The 23,075-nt window shown below is 39.7% G+C and overlaps 1 pseudogene; it reads left to right on the top strand.

Annotated features, from left to right (window-relative positions):
* The window catches only part of LOC140621402 (ADP-sugar pyrophosphatase pseudogene), a 53,632-nt pseudogene extending 36,294 nt beyond the window's left edge, over positions 1 to 17,338 (top strand).
* The last annotated feature ends 5,737 nt before the right edge of the window (positions 17,339 to 23,075 follow it).

Below are 23,075 nucleotides of genomic sequence, written 5' to 3'. Positions count from 1 at the left end.
ACAATGGAATCTTATTCAGTCATAAAAATAATGAAATCATGCCATTTGTAACAACATGGATGGCTAAGTGAAATAAGTCAGAGAAAGACAAATAACCATATGATTTCACTTAAACGTGGAATGTAAAAAACCGACCAAACAAATACACAAAAATATAAAACCCACACATACTCCTAAATATAGAGAACAAAGTTGTGGTTGCCAGAGGGAGGGAGGTGGAGGCAGCCAAAATAGATAAAGGGGATTAAGAGGTAGAAGCTTCCAGTCATAAAACAAGTAAGTCACAATGATGAAAAGTACAGCATAGGGAATATAGCCAATAATACTGTAATAACGTTGTATGGTAACAGATGGTAACTACACTTATCCTGGTGAGCAATGAGTAATGTACAGAATTGTTGAATCAATATGTTGTGCACCTGAAACTAATATAATATTGTATGTCGATTATACTTCATTACTAAATTTTAAAAATTGTGGTTTGGCTCCTTCTTAGAAAGAAGGGGAGAAAAGATACTCAACAGTCTTTGAGTAACCTCCGCTTACCCATTTGTAACATAAGTAATTGAATCCATCTCTAATAGTTACTATCAGCAATAAGTGAAAAAATGCCAACTGCCATTTGGGGGGTATTGCAGAGTAAGATGGTAACTAAGAGGGTCCCCACAGCCTAATAGTTTATGACACATGAATACCACGGGCCTTTTTGTTATATATTGGACTCATACTGCCATGGATATCTTCCAATGTATTATCACAATCCAATGATTCTCAACCTTTTCATATCACAGTTCCCACAGAAAATAATAATATCATATAGAAACTGGTGTGTCAAAGGTTGTTCACAGGCTGAGATGCCAGAACACAAAGAGCTCTGGGTCACTCGGTCCCAAACCAGCTCACTTGTCTGCTGAGGAAATCAATACCTCTACACATCTTTAACACAATCTCTACCATTATCAATCCTTCTTGGGCCAAGAACCTCTATTCTACAAACTGTTTGAGATAGCTTTCCCTTTTACTTCCATGGGTAATTGAGTATCAATCAAAGATACAAAGATTAACTGCAATTTATGTTATCTGTTATAAAATTATTTCCTGATAATGACAAGTGAAAAGAATCTAAGTTGAGGTTTGAGCAAGAAGCTTCAGCAAAAAGAAGATGCCCGGAGCCAAATGCACTAGTTCTGTTATAGGGATGTGGGATGAGTACATCTTGCTAATAACTACAGTTTTCCCATATCTTGCTGAGGAGCTATGCTTCCTGACTGCATTCTTGGGATAGAGCCCATGTTGAGTTCCAAATGGGGCCACAATGACTGGCACCAATGGACGTCTAATATAGGGATGCCTGACTGTCAAAACTGGAGGTGGCAGGATTTGTGCTTATTAATATTTCATATTTACTTGTTCCTTTAAATCCTATCTATGACATTCTTTTTCATGCCTTTATATGGACCACTTACTCTTTTACTTTGCATTGCTTTCTATTCATAATACAATTATGAATTCTTCCTTTGTCTTTCAAGCTACTTGATTACTCACTCTCTATGCTTAATACTTTCCGTAAGTTTCTATTTTTTCATCATCTTTAGCAGAATTGAATATTCTTCAATAATAGAGCAGACAAACATTGCACTTCAGTAATATAATTATTTGAGACTATGGCTACATTTAATAAAAGTGACCACAGGCACCATGAGGATTCTGAACTTTAGACTGCACACCCCATTTTAAAATAAATCTTGATCCTTGCCTTTGAAATCCAGTGTTTCACTTGCCATTGAAATTCCATGAAACTACTTCTCAGTATCTAGTGATAAGGGTAAGTAATGTACCTACTACAAGGACACTCCTCTGGTTCTTTGACAAATACTGCCTTTAACAAATTTTACTTGCCCTTTTGTAAAGTTTGGATGAGGATTCAGGCATACTCTCAGGTAATTAGTCTCCAGATCTGGATTGCCAGGAGCTCTTGGCAGAACACTAATGTTCAAGAAGACACTTCAGGAGATATACACATCTATTTTTCCCCAGGGAAAATTCATTTATTCATGCACATTTATTGACTTCTCCTATGACCCAGGCACTATCAAAGGTAATGGGCACAGAATGGTATCAAAATTCCTGTTCTTGAACATGCAGAGGCAGCCTGAAATGTGCCTCTCATATCTCACTCAGAATTCCATTTGCGAAGAATAAAATTGACTGCCAGCTATAGCTGTTGGATGCTGAAATCTGTCACTGCTTTTGTGACATTTGAGGCCATGCTTTCTGTGAGAATGTCCCTGCCAATAACTAAGTGCAGCTGGGATGCTCAGATGGGCCCATTCCCAGGAGGTGTGGTACAGACTTGATGAGACATTTTGGTCAAGGACTCTACCACAACCCTTCCAAATTCTCTTAAGTCGACCTAGTAGTCTAAAAGATGTTTCCTTCCTTCCTTCCTTCCTTCCTTCCTTCCTTCCTTCCTTCCTTCCTTCCTTCCTTCTTTACTCAGAGTCAAGTGGCATCAAGGTTTGACAACTTTTCAGACTCCCCCAGCTCCCTCCTATTTTCCAAGTTTTATCCCTTATGGATCTCCTGCATGACTAATTCTTTTTGTCTCTTTCTCAGAGGAAGCCGACTAATCCAAAGAACATCAGAAGAGAAACAAAATGAAATACCTAGTATGTTAGATTTTTATCAGTGCTGAGGAGAAAAGAATAAAGCAGGAGAATAGAGATAGGCAGTACAAAGTAAGGGGAATGGCTGTGTTATAGTACTTGGGCAGTGCAAGTCAGAGACTTCAGGACATGAAACATGTCCTGAAGTACATGGATATTTGGATATTTGGGGAGGACTGCATTTCCCGACCTGAGACCTTAAACTTGGAAAAATTGCTGTCCCAGCTCAAACTGGGAGCCACATCTAGAAATGCAGCAACAACAATTTTTTCCCTTGTTCACGAAGAAATTTATTTTGTTCATAGCAACACATGGTGGAGAAGTACCATGGAGTAATATGTATTAAATCTAAACAGAAACACTAGCTCACATAGCCTCTGATAAAAGGAAGAAAGTAAAATCTGGCAGAGGATTATGGCATTCTATAAGACAATATTATAAATTTTCACCTTGGTACTATGAATAGAATTAGAGAACTTCATTGAGAGACCATGGCAATTTATGGTAAATAAAGTTACTGCAAATGGTTTAGTGTATGCCTCACAGATAGACCAGCATGCTCTCAAATGGAGGAGTTGGTTCATGGTTACTAAAATATGCAAGCATAGGATTTCCCTTTAAGTCAGAGGCAGACTATCATATCGAAGCCTGAATCTGTCATGCAGATAAATTATTTAATACCCTTCCTTCTCATTTTTCTCATTGTAATAAAAATGGGTTTTATTTTAAATGATTACATGTTGTATACAAAGAATTTAGAAATATACCTGGCATGTTATAAAAGCTAAACATATATTGCTATTATTATCTAAACCAAGTAAATCTTAACAATTGTACACAGGATATATATCTGCATTTCTAAAAGTCCTGAGAACTATTGCTCATTGAAGAGATATGGTAAGAGAGAATGCGACAGGTTCTTTAGTTGAACCTAATAACAAAACTTGATTCAAACATTGACAAAAAGTTATAATTTTACACAATGACTTACAGTTGGCCAAAACTTTCAGTATTACTTTATTGTATATTTATTTTACTTTGCTTTTACTTATTTTTTTAAACATAAGACTTTGTAATCATATTGATCTAAGTTTTGCATGGATGACCTTAGGTGTGCCAGACAGTTCATTAAGGTATTTTATACTAACTACTTCAGTAATGGGTGAAAAGAAACAATAAAAATCTAGCATTTTAATTTATCATGATTCACTTCTTGGAAAGTTACTTTCATTAAGTCTTCAAGTAGAACACCTTTTATTTTATTTTTTTTGTTTGTTTGTTTTTTATATACTAATTTTATTTTATTTTATTTTATTTATTATTTTTTATATTGGTGTTCAATTTACTAACATACAGAATAACCCCCAGTGCCCGTCACCCATTCACTCCCACCCCCCGCCCTCCTCCCCTTCCAACACCCCTAGTTCGTTTCCCAGAGTTAGCAGTCTTTACGTTCTGTCTCCCTTTCTGATATTTCCCACACATTTCTTCCCCCTTCCCTTATATTCCCTTTCACTATTATTTATATTCCCCAAATGAATGAGAACATATAATGTTTGTCCTTCTCCGACTGGCTTACTTCACTCAGCATGATACCCTCCAGTTCCATCCACGTTGAAGCAAATGGTGGGTATTTGTCATTTCTAATAGCTGAGTAATATTCCATTGTATACATAAACCACATCTTCTTTATCCATTCATCTTTCGTTGGACACCGAGGCTCCTTCCACAGTTTGGCTATCGTGGCCATTGCTGCTAGAAACATTGGGGTGCAGGTGTCCCGGCGTTTCACTGCATCTGTATCTTTGGGGTAAATCCCCAGCAGTGCAATTGCTGGGTCGTAGGGCAGGTCTATTTTTAACTCTTTGAGGAACCTCCACACAGTTTTCCAGAGTGGCTGCACCAGTTCACATTCCCACCAACAGTGTATGAGGGTTCCCTTTTCTCCACATCCTCTCCAACATTTGTTGTTTCCTGCCTTGTTAATTTTCCCCATTCTCACTGGTGTGAGGTGGTATCTCATTGTGGTTTTGATTTGTATTTCCCTGATGGCAAGTGATGCAGAGCATTTTCTCATGTGCATGTTGGCCATGTCTATGTCTTCCTCTGTGAGATTTCTGTTCATGTCTTTTGCCCATTTCATGATTGGATTGTTTGTTTCTTTGGTGTTGAGTTTAATAAGTTCTTTATAGATCTTGGAAACTAGCCCTTTATCTGATATGTCATTTGCAAATATCTTCTCCCATTCTGTAGGTTGTCTTTGAGTTTTGTTGACTGTATCCTTTGCTGTGCAAAAGCTTCTTATCTTGATGAAGTCCCAATAGTTCATTTTTGCTTTTGTTTCTTTTGCCTTCGTGGATGTATCTTGCAAGAAGTTACTATGGCCGAGTTCAAAAAGGGTGTTGCCTGTGTTCTTCTCTAGGATTTTGATGGAATCTTGTCTCACATTTAGATCTTTCATCCATTTTGAGTTTATCTTTGTGTATGGTGAAAGAGAGTGGTCTAGTTTCATTCTTCTGCATGTGGATGTCCAATTTTCCCAGCACCATTTATTGAAGAGACTGTCTTTCTTCCAATGGATAGTCTTTCCTCCTTTATCGAATATTAGTTGCCCATAAAGTTCAGGGTCCACTTCTGGATTCTCTATTCTGTTCCACTGATCTATGTGTCTGTTTTTGTGCCAGTACCACACTGTCTTGATGACCACAGCTTTGTAGTACAACCTGAAATCTGGCATTGTGATGCCCCCAGATATGGTTTTCTTTTTTAAAATTCCCCTGGCTATTTGGGGTCTTTTCTGATTCCACACAAATCTTAAAATAATTTGTTCTAACTCTCTGAAGAAAGTCCATGGTATTTTGATAGGGATTGCATTAAACGTGTAAATTGCCCTGGGTAACATTGACATTTTCACAATATTAATTCTGCCAATCCATGAGCATGGAATATTTTTCCATCTCTTTGTGTCTTCCTCAATTTCTTTCAGAAGTGTTCTATAGTTTTGAGGGTATAGATCCTTTACATCTTTGGTTAGGTTTATTCCTAGGTATCTTATGCTTTTGGGTGCAATTGTAAATGGGATTGACTCCTTAATTTCTCTTTCTTCAGTCTCATTGTTAGTGTATAGAAATGCCACTGACTTCTGGGCATTGATTTTGTATCCTGCCACGCTACCGAATTGCTGTATGAGTTCTAGCAATCTTGGGGTGGAGACTTTTGGGTTTTCTATGTAGAGTATCATGTCATCGGCGAAGAGGGAGAGTTTGACTTCTTCTTTGCCAATTTGAATGCCTTTAATATCTTTTTGTTGTCTGATTGCTGAGGCTAGGACTTCCAGTACTATGTTGAACAGCAGTGGTGAGAGTGGACATCCCTGTCTTGTTCCTGATCTTAGGGGAAAGGCTCCCAGTGCTTCCCCATTGAGAATGATATTTGCTGTGGGCTTTTCATAGATGGCTTTTAAGATGTCGAGGAATGTTCCCTCTATCCCTACACTCTGAAGAGTTTTGATCAGGAATGGATGCTGTATTTTGTCAAATGCTTTCTCTGCATCCAATGAAAGGATCATATGGTTCTTGGTTTTTCTCTTGCTGATATGATGAATCACATTGATTGTTTTACGGGTGTTGAACCAGCCTTGTGTCCCAGGGATAAATCCTACTTGGTCATGGTGAATAATTTTTTTAATGTACTGTTGGATCCTATTGGCCAGTATCTTGTTGAGATTTTTTGCATCCATGTTCATCAGGGATATTGGTCTGTAATTCTCCTTTTTGGTGGGGTCTTTGTCTGGTTTTGGAATTAAGGTGATGCTGGCCTCATAGAACGAATTTGGAAGTACTCCATCTCTTTCTATCTTTCCAAACAGCTTTAGGAGAATAGGTATGATTTCTTCTTTAAACGTTTGATAGAATTCCCCTGGGAAGCCATCTGGCCCTGGACTCTTGTGTCTTGGGAGGTTTTTGATGACTGCTTCAATTTCCTCCCTGGTTATTGGCCTGTTCAGGTTTTCTATTTCTTCCTGTTCCAGTTTTGGTAGTTTGTGGCTTTCCAGGAATGCGTCCATTTCTTCTAGATTGCCTAATTTATTGGCGTATAGCTGTTCATAATATGTTTTTAAAATCGTTTGTATTTCCTTGGTGTTGGTAGTGATCTCTCCTTTCTCATTCATGATTTTATCAATTTGAGTCTTCTCTCTCTTCTTTTTAATAAGGCTGGCTAATGGTTTATCTATCTTGTTAATTCTTTCAAAGAACCAACTCCTGGTTTTGTTGATCTGTTCCACAGTTCTTCTGGTCTCGATTTCATTGAGTTCTGCTCGAATCTTTATTAACTCCCTTCTTCTCTTGGGTGTAGGATCTATTTGCTGTTTTTTCTCTAGCTCCTTTATGTGTAAGGTTAGCTTTTGTATTTGAGTTCTTTCCAGTTTTTGAATGGATGCTTGTATTGCGATGTATTTCCCCCTTAGGACTGCTTTTGCTGCATCCCAAAGATTTTGAACGGTTGTATCTTCATTCTCATTAGTTTCCATGAATCTTTTTAATTCTTCCTTAATTTCCTGGTTGACCCTTTTATCTTTTAGCAGGATGGTCCTTAACCTCCACGTGTTTGAGGTCCTTCCAAACTTCTTGTTGTGATTTAGTTCTAATTTCAAGGCATTATGGTCTGAGAATATGCAGGGGACAATCCCAATCTTTTGGTATCGGTTCAGACCCGATTTGTGACCCAATATGTGGTCTATTCTGGAGAAAGTTCCATGTGCGCTTGAGAAGAATGTGTATTCAGTTGAGTTTGGATGTAAAGTTCTGTAGATATCTGTGAAATCCATCTGGTCCAGTGTATCATTTAAAGCTCTCGTTTCTTTGGAGATGTTGTGCTTAGAAGACCTATCGAGTATAGAAAGAGCTAGATTGAAGTCACCAAGTATAAGTGTATTATTATCTAAGTATTTCTTCACTTTGGTTAATAATTGATTTATATATTTGGCAGCTCCCACATTCGGGGCATATATATTGCGGATTGTTAAGTCCTCTTGTTGAATAGATCCTTTAAGTATGAGATAGTGTCCCTCTTCATCTCTCACTACAGTCTTTGGGGTAAATTTTAGTTTATCTGATATAAGGATGGCTACCCCTGCTTTCTTTTGAGGACCATTCGAATGGTAAATGGTTCTCCAACCTTTTATTTTCAGGCTGTAGGTGTCCTTCTGTCTAAAATGAGTCTCTTGTAGACAGCAAATAGATGGGTCCTGCTTTTTTATCCAGTCTGAAACCCTGCGCCTTTTGATGGGGTCATTAAGCCCGTTCACATTCAGAGTTACTATTGAGAGATATGAGTTTAGTGTCATCATGATATCTATTCAGTCTTTGTTTTTGTGGACTGTTCCACTGAACTTCTTCTTAAAGGGGGATTTTAAGAGTCCCCCTTAAAATTTCTTGCAGAGCTGGTTTGGAGGTCACATATTCTTTCAGTTCCTGCCTGTCTTGGAAGCTCTTTATCTCTCCTTCCATTTTGAATGAAAGCCTTGCTGGATAAAGTATTCTTGGTTGCATGTTCTTTTCATTTAGGACCCTGAATATATCCTGCCAGCCCTTTCTGGCCTGCCAGGTCTCTGTGGAGAGGTCTGCTGTTACCCTAATACTCCTCCCCATAAAAGTCAGGGATTTCTTGTCTCTTGCTGCTTTAAGGATCTTCTCTTTATCTTTGGAATTTGCAAGCTTCACAATTAAATGTCGAGGTGTTGAACGGTTTTTATTGATTTTAGGGGGGGATCTCTCTATTTCCTGGATCTGAATGCCTGTTTCCCTTCCCAGATTAGGAAAGTTTTCAGCTAGAATTTGTTCAAATACATATTCTGGCCCTCTGTCCCTTTCGGCGCCCTCGGGAACCCCAATTAAACGTAGGTTTTTCTTCCTCAGGCTGTCGTTTATTTCCCTTAATCTATCTTCATGGTCTTTTAATTGTTTGTCTCTTTTTCCCTAGTTTCCCTCTTTGCTATCAACTTGTCTTCTAGGTCACTCACTCGTTCTTCCACCTCGTTAACCCTCGTCGTTAGGACTTCTAGTTTGGATTGCATCTCATTCAATTGATTTTTAATTTCTGCCTGATTAGCTCTAAATTCTGCAGTCATGAAGTCTCTTGAGTCCTTTATACTTTTTTCTAGAGCCACCAGTAGCTGTATAATAGTGCTTCTGAATTGGCTTTCTGACATTGAATTGTAATCCAGATTTTGTAACTCTGTGGGAGAGAGGACTGTTTCTGATTCTTTCTTTTGAGGTGAGGTTTTCCTTCTAGTCATTTTGCTCAGTGCAGAGTGGCCAAAAGCAAGTTGTATTGGGAAAAAGAGAAAAAGAGAGGAGAGAAAGAAGGAAAGAAAAGAGAAAGAGAAAAAAAAGGGAAGAAAAAGAAAAAAAAAAAAACGAAAAAAAAAAAAAAGAAGAAGAAAAAGAGAAAGAAAAAGAAAGGAGAAAAAAAAGGGGGTGGGGGAAGGAAACAAATCAAAAAGCAAAACAAAAACAAAAACAAACAAAAAAAGAACCACCGGGGAGTATCTTCTGATTCTGTGTACTTTAAGTCCCTTGGCTTCTCCTGGAAGTTGTCCGTCTAGCTGGTGTTCTGGGGGAGGGGCCTGTTGTGCTGATATTCAGGTGTTAGCAGTTGGGGGAGCTGCTGTGCCCCTGCCTGGTGCAGGGCTCAGTGGGGGTTGTTTACCCCGTGAGGCCGCAGGAGGAACAGCCCCAGTGGCGGGGCAGCTCTGGAAACCTGGATTCAGCTCCGGCAGGAACTCCGTCTGCAGGGCCTGGAGGCTCCGGGGCGGGGCCGCTGATCTGCTCAGCTGGGGCAGGAGCGTCCTCGCTGTCCTGGGCCCTCCCGGCCTCTGCCTGTCCCGGGGGAGGCCGGATCCTGGGCTGTGTCCCGGCGCCCTGTGCTCCGGAGCCTGCGCTGGTGGATTCGCGCTCCCGGGCCCCGCAGCCCCCTCCGCAGAGCCGCCGCCCGAGCCCCTCCGAGCTGCTCCTGGAACCGCGCAGCCCCCTCGGCACGGAGCCTCTTCCTCTGCCCGAGCCCCCCCGAGCTGCTCCGGGTCCCGCCGTGCGCGCTGCAGCCCTTAGGGAGCTCGGCGCACTCTCCCGGGGCGCAGGTGTCTGTTAGTGTCCCCGGAGCCCGAGGGCATCCCCGCCCTCCCGGGTCCTGCTCCAGCTCCCCGCGAGCCCCTTTCCCCCGGGAAGGTCGGTGCAGCTCCTGCTCCTCCGGGACGGGGCTCTCCTGTCCTGGGGACACTCGCCCCGGCCTCAGCCCGGCTCCTCGCGGGGCCCCTCCCCCTTGGAGGCCTTTGTTCCTTTATTTCTTTTTCCCCGTCTTCCTACCTTGATAGAAGCGCGAACTCTTCTCACTGTTGCATTCCAGCTGGTCTCTCTTTAATTCTCAGGCCGAATTCATAGATTTTCAGGATGACTGGAAGGTTTTCTAGGTAATTTGGTGGAGACAGGTGATTTGGGGACCCTGCTCTTCCGCCATCTTGCTCCTCCCCCCAGAACAACTTTTAAAAACACATATAAATAAGAAAGGGGATTTTAAAATGGAAAAACTGTAAGTTACAGAAGTATCTTTTGACTGCAAGATTACCTTGAGTATATATTTATAACTTAAGAAGTCAAAATAATTTTGATCATATATTTCCACTATTAATTTGAAGGACTAAGGAAGTAAAATGTATCTTTATTTTATCCTTTACAACATCCATGCCATATCATTGAACAAGTTTTAAGAAAAAGAGCCACCACAATATAACTTAGCCTTTACTTGTAAATCTTCAGTTCAACCCAATTACATGCATAGCTGACCTGCCTATCTTGCCAATTATATATATATAACAGTTTTGCAATTTTGTGATTTAGTTGTTAAATATAGTAGTATAAACTGTGAAGCCAAATTATTATTTCAAGCACTCTGAAAACTAAAAAACTCTTATGATGCATATTACAAAAGGAAAGTAAAAAACAATGACTCCTAAGTGTTTCAGGATCTCCAGACTACTTTCTTTCATATAATATACCTGACATGCTATAGCTGAGTCATAGATTAAAAAATATTTTATATTATGTTTTTAAAAGTGACATTATGATATATTCCTATGTCATTAAAATTTTCTCTTTTTTTAAAGATTTTATTTATTAATTCATGAGAGACACAGAGAGAGGGGCAGAGACATTGGAAGAGGGAGAGGTAGGCTCCCTGTGAGAAATCTGACGTGGGACTCAATTCTAGGACTGTAGGATCTTGATCTGAGCCAAACACAGAGGCTCAACCACTGAGTCACCCAGGTGCCCCATTAAAATTTTCTTAAACAAAGACTCCACCCAGATATTTTTTAAAAATCAAAAAGAAGTTTGTGTATTTGGAGAATATGTTCCCCATACAAGAAGTTCAAAACTATATTTATGGAGTTAATAATGGTAGATAACAGTGGCCTAAATTACTCTGAACCCTTCTTTCTCTTAAAAAATTGGCACTATTTTTTAAAGATTTATTTATGTATTTATTTATGAGAGAGAGAGAGAGAGAGAGGCAGAGACAAAGGAGGAGGGAGAAGTAGGCTCCATGCCAGGAGCCCGACATGCGGGACTTGATCCCGGGATTCCAGGATCGTGCCCTGGGCCAAAGGCAGGCGCTAAACTGCCGAGCCACCAAGGGATTCCCTTGCACTATTTTTTAAACATTATAAAAATGTATAAACATTGGTTTAAAATGGATCTGGTAAGATATGAAACTAAAATTCCTAGAATATAGGGAAAAAAGCCCCTTGACATACATCTTGGCAAATATTTTTGGGGGTATAACACCAAAAACACAAGCAACAAAGACTAAATAAAGAAATAAATGGTACCACATCAAACAGCAGCAAATAAGCTCTGTGCAGCAAAGTAAACAATCAGCAAAATGAAAAGGCAACTCAATGAATGGGAGAAAATATTTGCAAATCTTACATGTGATAAAGGATTAATATCCAAAATATAAAGAACTCATATAAAGAACTCATATAAATAACTAACAACAATTAAACCCTTAAATAATTCACTTCAAAATGAGCAGAGAAACTGAGTAGACATTTTCCCAAAGACATCCAAATGGCCAACCAACAGTTGTATATTTATTTTACTTTGCTTTTAATTTTTTTAAAGATAAGACTTTGTAATCATATTGATCTATTAAAAATATACTAAACATCATTAATCCTGAGGGGAATGCAAATTAAAATCACAATGAGATGTTATGTCACACCTATTAGAATGGCTATAAGTAAAAGGACAATAGATAACAAATGTTTGCAAGGATAAGGAGAAAAGGGAACTCTTGTGCACTGTTGGTGGGAATGTAAACTGGTAAAGCCACTGTGTAAAACAGTATGGAGGTTCTTCACAGAGTTAAAAATAAAACTACTATGTGATATAGCAATATTATCTCTGGGTATAGATCTAAAAGAAATGAAAATAAGATATTGAAGAAGAGGGACGCCTAGGTGGCTCAGCAGGTGAGTGCTTGCCTTCAGCCCAGGGCATGATCTTGGTGTCCCAGGATTGAATCCCACATCAGGCTCCTCGCAAGGAGTCTCTCTCTCTGCCTCTCTCTCTCTCTGTCTCTCATGAATAAATAAAATCTTTAAAAAAAAAATATTGAAGAGATATCTGCATGCCCGTATTTATTACAGCATTATAGCCAAGATGGAACAAAACAAAGTGAGTGTCAATAGTTGAATGGATATAGATGTATATATACAGTAGTCCCCCCAACCAGAATTTCACTTTGTGCGGTTACAGTCAACTGCAGTTCAGAAGCAGATCATCTTCCATCTGATGTATCATCAGAAGGTTAATAGTAGCCTAATGCCACATCACAAGGACTGTGTCATTCATCTTGCTTCATCTTATCACTTAGGCATTTTATCATCTCACATCACCACAAAAGGAAGGGTGAATACAGTACAATAAGATATTTGGGAGAGAGAGAGAGAGAAGACCACACCCATATAACTTTTATTATAGTTATATTGGTAAAATTGTTCTATTTTATTGTGGTTATTGTTGTTACCTGTTTACAGTACCTAATTCATAAATAAAACTTTATTGTATGTACATATGTATAGAAAATAACACAGTATATATAGAATTCGAAACTATCTGTGGTTTTTGGTATCCACTGGGAGTTTTGGAACATATTCAAAACAGATAAGGGAGGGAAATCACTGTATACAATGGAATATTATTCAATCATGATAAAGAATGAAATCTTCTCATTTGTGACAACATGGATAGACCTTGAGGACATCATGCCAGAGAAAGACAAATACTGTAAGGTATCACTTATATGTGGAATCTAAAAAAAAACACACTCCTAGAAAAAGAGAGTAGAATAGTTTGGGGTGAGGGAAATAGGGAGGTGCTGGTCAAAGAGGACAAACTCCCAGTTAGAAGATGAATAAATTCTGGGGATCTAATGCACAGCAATGTAATTATAGGTAACAATACCATATTATATATTTGTAAGTTGCTAAGAGTGTAGATCTTAAATGTTCTCACCACAGAAAGCAATGGTAATTATGTGACCTGATGAAGGTATTAGCATTGCCACTAAGGTGGCAATCATATTGGAATATAAAAGTGTATCAAATCAATTATGTTGTAAATCTTAAGTTTACACAATGTTATATGTCAATTTTATCTCAATAAAGTTGAGGAAAAAATTGCCTAGAGCAAAAGACCCCAAATAGCCAATTCAACAATGAAGGAGAAGAATAAAGTTGGAGGCCTGAGACTATCTGACTTCCAGACTCACTTACTATAAAGCTCTATTAACCAAGACAGTATAGTACTGGTGAAAACATAAATTCATCAATGGAACAGAACAAAGAGCTCAGAAATAGACCCACACACATTTAGTCAACTAATCTTTGAAAAGGAGCAAAGGCAATACGACTGAGAAGAGTCATTTCAAAAAATGGTGCTAGACTGTTGGGGATTTACCCCAAAGATACAAATGCAATGAAATGCCCGGACACCTGCACCCCGATGTTTATAGCAGCAATGGCCACGATAGCCAAACTGTGGAAGGAGCCTCGGTGTCCAACGAAAGATGAATGGATAAAGAAGATGTGGTTTATGTATACAATGGAATATTACTCAGCTATTAGAAATGACAAATACCCACCATTTGCTTCAACGTGGATGGAACTGGAGGGTATTATGCTGAGTGAAGTAAGTCAGTTGGAGAAGGACAAACATTATATGTTCTCATTCATTTGGGGAATATAAATAATAGTGAAAGGGAATATAAGGGAAGGGAGAAGAAATGTGTGGGAAATATCAGAAAGGGAGACAGAACGTAAAGACTGCTAACTCTGGGAAACGAACTAGGGGTGGTAGAAGGGGAGGAGGGCAGGGGGTGGGAGTGAATGGGTGACGGGCACTGGGTGTTATTCTGTATGTTAGTAAATTGAACACCAATAAAAAAAAAATAAAAAAAAATGGTGCTAGAACTGGATCTACAAGCAAAGGAATGATCTAGACACGGCCCTTACATGTTCCACAAATATTAATCTGAAATAGGTCTCAGTTGTAAACATAAAACATAAAACTCTAGAACTCCTAAAGATGACATAGAAAATTAAATGAAAAAAATAAATAAATGACCTCAAGTGTGATGATGACTTTTTTCATGTAATCCCAAAGGCATGATCCCTGACAGAAATAATTGATAGGCTGGACTTCATTAAAATCAAAACTTCTGCTCTGGGAAAGACACTGTCAAGAGAAAGTGAAGATAAGCCATACACTGGGAAAAATATATGCAAAAGACATACTTGATAAAGGAATTTTATCCAAAATATCCAAGGAAATCTTAAAACTCAACAACAGGAAGATGAGCAGCCTGGTTAAAAAAAAAAAAAAAATGCTAAAAACCCTGAAAAGATATCTCACAAAAGACCTACAGCTGGCAGGCAAATAAGCTTAAGAAAAGATGTTCCATACCATTTGTCATCAGATAAATGCAAATTAACACAACAATGAGATACCTCTACAGAGCTGTTAGAATAATCAAAATCTGTACCATTCACAACACCAAATGCTGGTGAGGATGTGGAACAACAGTAACTCCCATTCATCACTACTGGCATGCAAAATGGGACAGCCTCTTTGGAAGACAGTTGGTGGTTTCTTACAAAACCAAACATAATCTTACCATATCATTCAGCAATCACACCCCTGGATATTTATCCACAGGAATTGAAAATTTACGTTCACATGAAGACCTGCAAGCAAATATTTACCTAATCGCTGAAACTGGGAAGCAACCAAGATGTCCTTTAGCAAGTAAATACACAGAGATAAATAAAATGCTACATCCAGACAGCAGACATTATTCACTGCTCAAAAGACATGAAGTACCAAGCCATAAAAAGACATAGAGGAAGCTTAAAAGCATATTACTAAATGAAAGATGCCACTTTGAACATGCTGTATAATTCCAGCTACAGGACATTCTGGAAAAGACAAAACTATGGGTACAGTAAAAAGCTCAGTGGTTGCCAAAGAAGCCCGGGCAGGGGTCACAAAGAATTTCTGGGGTAGTGAAATTCTTCTTTATGATACTATAATGGTAGATAAATGTCATTACACATTTGTCAAGACCCATAGAATGTATAACACTGAGAGTGACCCTAATGTGAACTATGGACTTGTGCCGATAGCACATCAAGGCAGCCCCATCAACTGTACAAATGTATCACTGTAGTTCAGGATGTTGATAGAGGGGGAAGTTGTGCAGACATGGGGTCAGGGCATATATAGGAACTCCCTATACTTTCTGCTCAATTTTGCTGTGAACCTAAAACTGCTCTGAAAAACAAATTCTACTAAAAATTATCTGAATCAGGAACTGAAATGTTCTACATGAGTAGAACTATGCAGTCTCATAATTATGTTCCAGTTTACTTGTAAAAATGACCGTATCAACTAAGGCAAAAACCTAGGACTTGGAAACTCTTTTTTTTTTTTTTTTCCTCTCTTTCTCTCTCTCTCTGTGTCTCTCATGAATAAATAAATAAAATCTTTTAGGACTTGGAAACTCTTAATCAAACCTGTGGCAAGGCCGATGAAAAACAAGGGGAAAGAAGAGTTCCATTATATCAGGTATATAAAAATGGGACACTTGAACACATATCTTAGAAAATCATTCTTATAAGGGCATATTTTGTGGTGACACACCCTACCTTACCTTTAATAAGCCACACCCCTAGAGAGTCTCCTCCCCTTAAGTACTAGCACAACCTATGACTTCCTTGTAACCAGAAAAATACAGAAAAAGTAAAAGGATGTGGCTGATGTAATTAAAGTCTCAAATCTGTTGATTTGAGCTAATCAAAAGATTATCTTGGATAGACCTGATTTATAACAAGTTAAAGTTCTTAAAGAATACTGGGGACTTTCCCTGAGGTGGGAGATTTTCTCTCTACTGCCATTGAAGAAGCAAGCTCCCCTAAGTTCTTTATCAACTGGGAAATGGATTTTGCCAACAACCCAAGGAAGCTTGAAACCTAATCTTTTTTTCCCAGCCCCTAATGAGAATACACCTCTGCAGACTGCTTGACTGCAGCATGTGGGTGCCTTAAGCAGAGAACTCCCGTTAGCTATACCCAGATTCTTCACCAATGGAAACAGAGATAAAAATGTCTGACGTTTTTACCAGTAAATGTCTGCTAAGTTTCTAGGCAGAAACAGAAAGGCAGTACAATTACCCAAGAGTTACAGGAGTGATTTAAGAATAACAAGGAATAGTCTTTTACCAATCAAATCAATAGTCAAAACTTTCCCTCTGAAAACATAGGTGTTCCACAAATTATTAAATTTTATTTATAGAAAAATATCAGGGACAGAGATAAGCCTATGTATTATACAAATAATTTGGACAAAGTAAAAACTGAAAGCTGTTAAACTCATTACCTACTATCACTTGCCGTAGGAATGCAAGAATGGGCTGGTATTTAAAAATTATCATTGTAAATCACCACATTAGCAGATTAAAGATAAAAAGAAAAACTCAGAGTAGACCCATGAGAAGACAACTAATACAAATGTAGCAATTATGACAAGTCCTACAACTTGATAAACCTCTCTGCCAAGAATCAAAGTGACATCATACTGAAGGGGGGAAATGTAGTCAATTCTTTTACTCTGAGCAAAATGCCAGCTTGCTCACTAATACAGCTTATCATCAATACTAGAATTCCCCGCAGGTCTCATCGATGAGGAGAGCCCAGAAGCAGCTGCTCTTCGGAAGCTTGAGGAAGAAACTGGCTGTAAAGATGATGTCGCAGAGTGTTCTCCAGCTGTGTGTATGGATCCAGGCTTCACAAACTGTACCACATACATCGTGACAGTAACTATTAACAGAGATGATGCTGAAAATGTGAGACCTAAACCAAAGCCAGGAGACAGAGAATTTGTCGAAGTAATTTCCTTACCAAAGAATGACCTGCTGAAGGGACTTGATGCTCTGATAGCTGAAAAATATCTCTGACAGTGGACACCAGGGTCTATTCCTGTGCTCTGGCACTGAAACGTGCAAACACGAAGCTGTTGGAAGTGCCTTTCCTGAAGTTTTAAGGCCAAAGGACAGTAGCCATGTTCTTATAATCAAGACCACCAGGCCTCCTTCACTAAGATTTTGTATTCAGCTTAGCTGAAATGTAGATTTGAAATTAGCTTTTTCCTTTTTTCATTAAATAAAAGCCAACGCAGAATACAAAAAAAAAAACACAACAAACAAACAAAAAAAAAACTGGCTTGTCACCAACAAAGTACTAAAAGTCCTCGCCAAGGAAATAAAACCAAAGTTAAGGAACAAAAAGTAAAAAATTAAAAAAAAAAAAAAGATGATTTTTCTTTAGAATTAAATAATGATGCTGAAAATCCAAGAAGATCAATAATCACTCCTCTACAGCTAAGATGTACTCAGCAGAGTAATTGTATCATATATAAAAACAATAGCATTCAAAAAATCAACAATAGCAAAGAGTTTGTATATAAAAAACAAGAAATCATTTAGTATGACAGATAACTTATTTATATGATCCTACAAAAACTTTTCAAAATAAAGGGGAAGTTTGCTAAGCCTCATTGCATATCAAAATTTGACTCTTAAAAATGTTTAAATCTCTGTGATGTCAAAAGCATAATGAGTAATGTTAAAAAATAAAGAACTGGGGAATCAGTCACATATAAGACAACAAGCAGCTAATTTAAATACAAAATTAAAAAAACAATCATATATCGAAAAGAAAAAGACAAACAAGAACAACTTACAACAAAAAAGCAGAATTAGCATAAGCGGGAAAACCAGAGGCTTATGAATACATGAATTAACTACAACTGTGATGACAGTTTATTCTATTCAGTTAGTAAATATTAGGTACTCTCAATCCCATGTGTTGGCCAGCATGTGAGAAAAATGGAAAAGAAGTAATAATAATCTGCTGGTGGGATCATAAATTTTCTAAATATTTAAGAGATAATTTCCTGAAGACCTGGTATGATTTAAATTGCTCATTGCCTACATCCATGAAGAATGCTGGAGGGAAACAAAGATTCAATGCCGCATTGTTTGAAAACCAAATGTGGATAGAATTCTCATTAGAAACGGAGGAGAACAGAGTAGAAAATACACATAAATGATAATTCCATAATCTATTTGTATATACAGATTATATATATTATATATTCAGTATATATACTATTCTACTTTTATAATTTTCTGTATAATTTACATGTTTCCTAATGTACTTATAAGTGAATATTAATAGTGAAGGTCTTGTATAAAGGTAATTAGCCATATACATAAGTGATAATCTGCAAAATTTAGTAATACATAAGTAAATAAGTAAAATAATCTGCAAATGGAATACTGAATGGCTTGATAAAGCCTCAAGTCCCCAAATCCTCAGGTAAAGAAAAGAAACATGATTTTCCTTTCAAAAAACAAGTTAACAGGTTTAAGAAAATAGGAATATATATGTATTTGTTATTACAGAATAGGAAGTAATGGTGAGAACATCCTGAGAACAAAAATAAAGAAAATATAAGTTAGATTTGCTTAGGAAGTGTGGAGGAAGAAAAGCTCAAGTTGAATTTTAAAAGACATTAGTAAAATCCTATCACTCAAGACCAATGATTGTAATGAGAACCAGGCTCCCAATGAAACCTAGGAAACTAATTTTCAGGTACACAAAAATAGAAGTAGATACTTCAGAGAAATAAAAGCATTCATTTATCATGTGCCTGGACAGGTGATAGGGCCTTCACACAACTTTCCTAAAAAAATCATGTTCACAGATAGTATCTCATATCAAGATAAAGAAATTTGGCTCAGATGAGTTAAAATGGTCGAATAAGAAACTCCTGACGGCCAGAAACATAAGCCTTTCCTCACTCTGAAATTTCTCTCTTAAGAACTAAACCTCATAAACATTGTAAGAGAATCGCTTCATGGAAGGCAATAAAGAAAGATTCTCAAAAGGATTATAGATACAACAGAGAAATGAAATGAAAATTACAGAATTGGAGGGAATGATGGATGGCATTTGGCAGTGTCACCAAATAGGATAAAGTCCGTATGTGTGGGGTGGTAAAATGGGCGAGAAGCAAGGAACAGGGGATACTAACTGTGCTATTTTGAGTGCGCTGTGAGGAAAGAAAATGAGAAGATGCTTATTTAGAAAGAATTATATGGATTTTTCATCTAAAAACATTTTATGGCTATTTAAAAAATGATATTATAGTCTACCAACATCATACTGAAGGTATTTCTTTCACAAATAGTATGATTGTGTATATATATGTACATATATATGAACAAATTATAGATGAATCATAACGATGGAACTTACAATGGCAATATACAAAAATCAAGTTGTATATATGAGGAAAAACAATTAGGAAATAAAATATAAAAGATATTATTTCCTGTATAAGAAACAGAGTGCATAGTAATAGATCTAACAGAAGAGGAGCACAGTCCTCCCCTAGGATCTACGAAATGTGAATAATGTTAATTAAAGAAGATCTCAATAAATACGCTATTCCAGGTTCAAGGTTTGGGAAAATCAATCTGGTAAACACATAAATTTTCTCCTAATTAATATATTGATTCAAAACAATCCCAATAAAAATCCCAGCAGGTACCTTAGCAAAACTTCATTAGCTGTTTCTAAAATTTATATGAAAAATAGAGATTCATGGAGAGCCTGTGCAATCTTGCAGAAGTATAAAAAAAAAACCTGAAGAGCCTTTATTCTCAGGTATAAAGATAAATTATAAATATAAATATGATAGTATACCATTAGTTCAGAAACAGACCAGCAAGGGGAATACAATAAGGTGTCTGATCACCTGTCAGTACAAGTATATCCGCAGTGAGGCAGGGAAGAGTCTGGTTTTGGGGAGTGGCCCCGCTGGTTGGGCACTTGCAAAAATGTGAATCTTGCGGGAGCCGCGCGGAGGCGGCGGTGGCTGGGGCGGCGCCGCGGCAGGTGCAGAGCCTCTCTCCGCTCCGCTCCCTCCCGCACCCCGCTCCTGCGCATCGCCCCAGTCCCGCCGAGCCAGCAGCCCGAGCGCCACAACCAGCGACACAAGCAACACCACGAACCAGGGAGCTCCAACAGCTGCCGCCCGGGGGCTGAAGCCGGGCTGTCTTGGAAGAACAGAAACCTGGGGCCTCGCCTGCGTCCGGCTCCGCACCTCCCCATATTCTCGGGTGGCGCTGTGTGGCCCCAGGCCCTCGGACCTCGCACTCCGCCTGTTACCGCAGACAACGGATTCTTCCCAGAGGATCTTTGCACACCTCTTAGAGTGTATACAACAGCCAGTGAAGATTTAAGCGCAGTCCCAGGTGTGTCTTTCCTTTTTTTTTTTTTTTTTTTTTTTTTTTTAATATTTTATGTATTTATTCATGAGAGACACACAGAGAGAGGCAGAGACGCAGGCAGAGGGAGAAGCAGGCTCCTTGCAGGGAGCCCGACGCGGGACTCGATCCCGGGTCTCCAGGGTCACCCCTGGGCTGGAGGCGGCGCTCACCCGCTGCGCCCCCCTGCCCCGGGCTGCCCAACCAGCCGGGTGCGTCCAGCACAGATTTCCAGCCAGGCCCGTGGAGCGCCCCCCGCACCACCGCGCGCACCCTCACCGCCTCAGCTCCCCCCCCCCCCCCCCCCAGAAGGGCCCAGCGCGGGCAGTAGTCTTCGGACAACGGGAGGCCCCAAGGTAAGCGTTCGCTCAAAAGACAGAATGTTCTGTGACTTATTTCATCGAATTCGTGGAGGAAATTAAAGGAAAACAGAAAACCCGAGGCGAATGGGCCTACCGGACGCGGCTCGGGAGGGAGCAGCACCACTGCCCGGGGGAGCAGCACCATTGCCCGAGGGAGCAACACCACTGCCCCGGGGGAGCAGCACCACTGCCCGGGGGAGCAACACCACTGCCCGGGGGAGCAGCACCACTGCCCGGGGGAGCAACACCACTGCCCGGGGGAGCAGCACCACTGCCGAGGGAGCACCACCACTGCCCAGGGGAGCAGCACCACTGCCCGGGGGAGCAACACCACTGCCCGGGGGAGCAACACCACTGCCGAGGGAGCAGCACCACTGCCCGGGGGAGCAGCACCACTGCCCCGGGGGAGCACCACCACTGCCGAGGGAGTCGCAACACTGCTCGGGGGAGCCACACCGCTGCCGAGGGAGCAGCACCACTGCCCGGGGAGCAGCACCACTGCCGGGGGAGCAGCACCACTGCCCGGGGGAGCAGCACCACTGCCGAGGGAGTCGCATCACTGCCCGGGGTAGCCACACCACTGCCGAGGGAGCAGCACCACTGCCCGGGGAGCAGCACCACTGCCGGGGGAGCAGCACCACTGCCCGGGGGAGCAGCACCACTGCCGAGGGAGCAGCACCACTGCCCGGGGGAGCCCCAACACTGCCGAGGGAGCAGCACCACTGCCCAGGGGAGCAGCACCACTGCCGAGGGGGAGCACAACCACTGCCGAGGGAGTCGCACCACTGCCCCGGCGAGCAGGCTTCAGCTCCTCCCTCGGCTCAGCTCTGACCCGCCAGCGGCCACCTCGGACTCACCGACTCACGGTCTCTCGGACTCTCGGACTCACCCGCCAACCAGAGCCTTGCAGACGAGCTCGCAGCCTCCTCTCCCCTGCACCGTCAAGCCCCAGGCCCAGCGAGCTGCGGACGACTCTGGGCCCAAGTGCCAAGAACAGGTCGTGCTGCCCAGCTCTGGGGTTAGCATTTTAAAAACCCTTAAAACTAAAGGAAATGAAACCCAAAGCGTGTATGTAGTTGAGATTCTCAGTCCCTGGGTTCTGTCGGGGCTGTGGGGCTTAGGCGTTGAGGAGGAGGAGCCTCATGTTTTGGATGGATAGCATATTTTCTAGATTGACTTTTGGACCTGTTTTCGCAATTCTGTTTTTATTTTATTTTATTAGATTTGGTCAGTTAAAAATATAAAATTCGATGTTTATTAAAAAAAAATTTAGTATCAAAAAAATCACATTTTACCATTTCTGAGTATCACATGGAAAGAATTCGGTTAAAGTGCCTGGCAAACAGAAGGCACCTAATAAATGTTTGTTGATTTTCAAACTGAATGACTTCACCAAATAAAAATGACTCATGCAACTCTATGTAACTATTTTATAACAATCAAGTGTAAATTACTTCACAGATCCTTTCAATAAATAGTATTCATTCCCTAGGACAGTTTATTAACCATTAGCAAAAAATTGCTTTCAAAATACTTTAAGACACCATCAACAGATGCATTTATTCTGTATTTTCAACCCAATGAAACATAATGGAAAAGTGTTTTGAATGAGAGTTCATAAAAAAAATCACTTCAATAACCTGGATGACACATACCTAATTAAATCCCTACATTCACAGAAATCAATTCTAGTTGCATTGTACGCTTAAATATGAAAGATATAACAATACTATCTAGAAGAAAATGTATCTTGGTTTTTATGATCTTCATGATATTTATGTAAACAAATCTTTTAAACAGGATATAAAGACAAAAAAGATAATTTGACCTACATTAAACAAATTTTATTCATCAAAAGATACTACGAAGAGAGTGAATAGGCAAGTCACTGTTTATCTACAGTTCATATTACTTGACTAAGAATTCATAGCCAGCATATATACAGTGCTCTTACAAATCAATAAGAAAGAAACAGTGTATTAGTTGGCTTGGCCTGTTGAAATAAGGTACCATAAACTGAGTGGCCTAAACAAACAGACAAACAAACAAAATGCATGGTCTCACAGTTCCAGGAAGCTAGAAATCCTATGTCAAAGTG

This window comes from Canis lupus, chromosome 30 (assembly GCF_048164855.1).
Source record: "Canis lupus baileyi chromosome 30, mCanLup2.hap1, whole genome shotgun sequence".
NCBI classification, from domain to species: domain Eukaryota; kingdom Metazoa; phylum Chordata; class Mammalia; order Carnivora; family Canidae; genus Canis; species Canis lupus.
The sequence above is the reverse complement of the archived record's forward strand: the minus strand, read 5'-3'. Positions and strand labels throughout refer to the sequence as shown.